Below are 3,634 nucleotides of genomic sequence, written 5' to 3' on the forward strand. Positions count from 1 at the left end.
TCAAAGTATCTCTTAACTCTTAGGATCTGTATTATCTTTTAGTCTACTTTTGTAAGATTAAGACCATTGTACCACTCACCCTGAGACTCTTCAAATGATACCACACATGACTGTAAATCTTATAGAACATTATACTATTGACCATGCTGAGTGAATCCAGTGGATGGAGCAGATGAAACGGCACTGATGCATATGTGAGAGAGGCGTTTCCTGCACCACCCCTCTGTGGGGTGTCTTGAAGATGCCAGTGTATTGTCTGTTTCTCAGGAGATCAAAGTATCTGAGTTTCTTTTATCCTTACACTCTCTTCTTTCTTTTATATCACTCTTTAATGAGGGAGAACTATATTAAACTCCTCTTCTCTTTCTCTCTTTATCATGATTCTTTAGTTCTTCCTCCATCGTCATTTTCATTCTCTTTCTCTTCTTCATGTTTCTTCATCTCTCCTTCTCTTTCTCTGAGTCTGTCCATCAGTATCTTCAGCTGTTGTTCTTGTTTTTCTCTCTCCATCTCTCTGAACAGCTTGCATGAGTAGGAACTCCCTCTGTTTTCTTTCAGCATGTCGTCTATATTCTACAGTAGATCAGTCACCTGTCTTCAGTCTGATTATTATTGAACACATGGAATCTGTTTCCACACGCTTCAATCAGCTTCATCAGAGGAGATCCAGGTTTACCCAAACACTGTTCGATGGTCTTCTTCTTCAGGAAATCTCCTCTGCTGAAGAGCACCATCGTGAACTTTAATGAGTTTTCACCGAATGTCTCTTGGATGATCTTCACTGATGTTACCTCTTCTTTAGTGAATCGTTGTCCTAAATTAAGCACAATGATGAACACACGTGGTCCAGGCAGGATCATGGAGATGCAGTGTCTTATTTCTCTCTGGATCTCCTTATTACTCAGTTCAGTATCAAACAGTTCTGGAGTGTCGATCACAGTAACGCGTCGGCCGTCGATGTCAGATGTTTCTCTCTGACTCTCTTTAGTCACTGATTCAAAAGATTCTTCTGCTGTAAAACATAACATTGTGTTTTCAGTTGCACTTTTCCCAACTCCAGTTTTTCCCAGCAGCACAATCCTCAGATCATCTTCACTCTCTGCTGAACCTGTAAGAGAGGAAATGCATCAGTTTTACAGCCTTAAGTTTGTTTTCCCCAAAATGTGATTGTGTAACATAGGTCTGCTGTCTGCTTGTTTAGTATTCATGTAGTTTTGTGTGGTCTGGAAATGCATTGTGAAGATGTACATGTCACTCTACAATGTACACAGTTCAGAGACATTAGTGTGCTTTTCTAATTTTCATGAAGCAGTTGATCTCTGTCAAATTTACATTATCTGCAAAGTTTTTTAGAGAAAATATACAGAACAACTAATATGTTTCACTATGAGCTGCATGATTAATATGGATCAGAAAACATTACAGAGATCGGATTTTTTTTTATTTATCAGTTTGACTACTGTAATAATCTTAATTTCCTGTGGAACAATGAAGCTTTGAGCTTATTTTTCAACAATCAGAATTTTTGACTTTGGAATTTTTTAATTGAATTTTGAATTTTTGAACTTTTTAACAAATGTATAAAAATCTAATATAGAATCAAACACTCCTGTAGTAAAAAAATCTATTTTAAAACATGCTGTGTAGTTTAATATCAAACTTTTTTTTTAACCTTGTGATGGTAAATGGATTTCTAGTGAGTCAGTTTTCTTCTTCATCTCTTCATATTTCATCAGTTTCTTCATCTGCGCCTCCAGAAACATCTCAGTGGAGAAATACTCTCCTCTGTTTTCTTCCAGCATCTGCTCGATGTTCTCCATCAATGAGGACACTTGTGTTTTGGGACCAAAGAAATGATGTCTTCCTCCGAACCTCTCAATGACAGACTGTGTTTCTTCATTGAGTTCTGCTGTCTGATGCTCTGAACTCTGCTTTATGAGGATCATGATGTGTTTGTTGATTCTGGAGCTGAAGATCCTCTGAATCTCCTCTATTTCTGCTTTGTCTTCACTATTGAGAGGAGCATCAGGAATAATGATGAGGAAAACATGAACTCCAGGATGACAGAGAGACACACAGCGGAGAGTCTGACGCATCTCTTCCTCCTCTGAGAGCCGGATCAGAGCTGGAAGCTCTATTACACTGATCAGACGACCATGAAGCTCCACGTCTGATCTTCTGTCTATCTGCTGCAGGATCAGGTCTGATATGGAGGATTTTAATGTGCCGTCGCTCCCGCACACAACCAGATTCAGCTTCACACCCTCTGAAACTGACAGAAGAAGAAGATTAAAACATGTTAATTCATCACTAGGAACTTCAAGCATCATCACACTCACGTCTCTCTGTGTTCTGTTGCTTCATTGTGAAACACTGTGCAGCTTCAGCACAGTGCAGATAACGTCCGTCATTCATCTTCTCAATGTCCTCAAGTGTCTGCAGCAGATCATCAGGAGAGCTGCTCCTCTGAAGACTGAAGTGTCTGTTTGCACATTTCTGAATGATGTTCTGTAGGATGCCACTGGTTTCTGTGGGCTCTTGTGTGCTGAGCACCATGGTGTGTTGATAAACCTGCTCAGAGAAAGAGTGCAGCACCTTCTCCACACGCTCCTGATCTTCTGCTGAACACGGCTCATGATTGAGGAGCAGCACGATCACATGAGGTCCTGGATCAGACAGAAACACACACTCTCTCACAGTCTGTGTGAGCTGATGATCTGAGATGTTCCTCTGGAGCAGCTGAGGACTGCTGATGAGCATCACATGTCTGTCCTTCAGTCTTCCTCCGACTCTCTCTACAACATCTGGAGGAGCTTCACTGTCAAACGCTGCTCGTCCTAAGATGAAGTTTCCCAATCCACTGTTTTCTGACACGCTCAAACCCAGAACAACTATCCTCACTGCAAAGAGCCAAACTTTCACTGTTCAAAATCCCCACATTTTACAGTAACACGTGTGATATGTAACATATGATGCCAAGAACTTGATCTTAATCCAACATCACAGATCAAAATGACCAGAATCCACTAGTAAGAGGTTGAATTTATCACTTATGTTTTAATAAGGATTAATTGCCCATATTTTCCACACATAATTTCATTTATGTAAGTACAGACTTACTCAGTGGAGGTGGATCTTTGCTCCATCTTCTCCTGCGAGGAGGATTGTGGACGACAATCACTGCATGAAACAGAAGTCTTATTATATCTGACTCTCATCATCGTCACATATACCAGCAGAAATCAGCATCTCTGAACAAATCATTGAAACAAGTGAAAGTCTGAGATGCTGGTAAATCACTTCAGAGAATAACATATCTTTGGAGTTTGTTAGAGTTCCCAACATGAGGAAATGTCACACTCTTTTCTCTGAATGTACACTAGACACTTTTTACAAACACTCCCACACACAAAGACTTCATTTGATAATATATGTTTAATTGTGCATTGCACTACAAATCATCTTGCATGCGCTGCTTCCACCAAAATATCTCTTTTGCACAATTTAATTTACAGTATTTATGTAAAGTTTTTGTACAGTCTCAGTTTGTGTATGTATAGTCAACTATTTAAGTTAAATGAGCAGGAAGTGATCTGTGTGTGTGTGTGTGTGTGTGTGTGTGTGTGTGTGTGTG

The 3,634-nt window shown here is 39.8% G+C and overlaps 1 protein-coding gene and 1 pseudogene across 1 annotated transcript in view; both read right to left on the bottom strand.

Moving 5' to 3' along the window:
- Positions 1–3,634, bottom strand: part of LOC107709163 (structural maintenance of chromosomes protein 2-like) — a 21,632-nt gene that overhangs the window by 663 nt on the left and 17,335 nt on the right.
- On the bottom strand, positions 294–3,174 carry LOC107709166 (GTPase IMAP family member 8-like; annotated as a pseudogene).

Source organism: Sinocyclocheilus rhinocerous, unplaced genomic scaffold (genome assembly GCF_001515625.1).
Source record: "Sinocyclocheilus rhinocerous isolate Xijiao unplaced genomic scaffold, SAMN03320098_v1.1 scaffold4221, whole genome shotgun sequence".
NCBI classification, from domain to species: Eukaryota; Metazoa; Chordata; class Actinopteri; order Cypriniformes; family Cyprinidae; genus Sinocyclocheilus; species Sinocyclocheilus rhinocerous.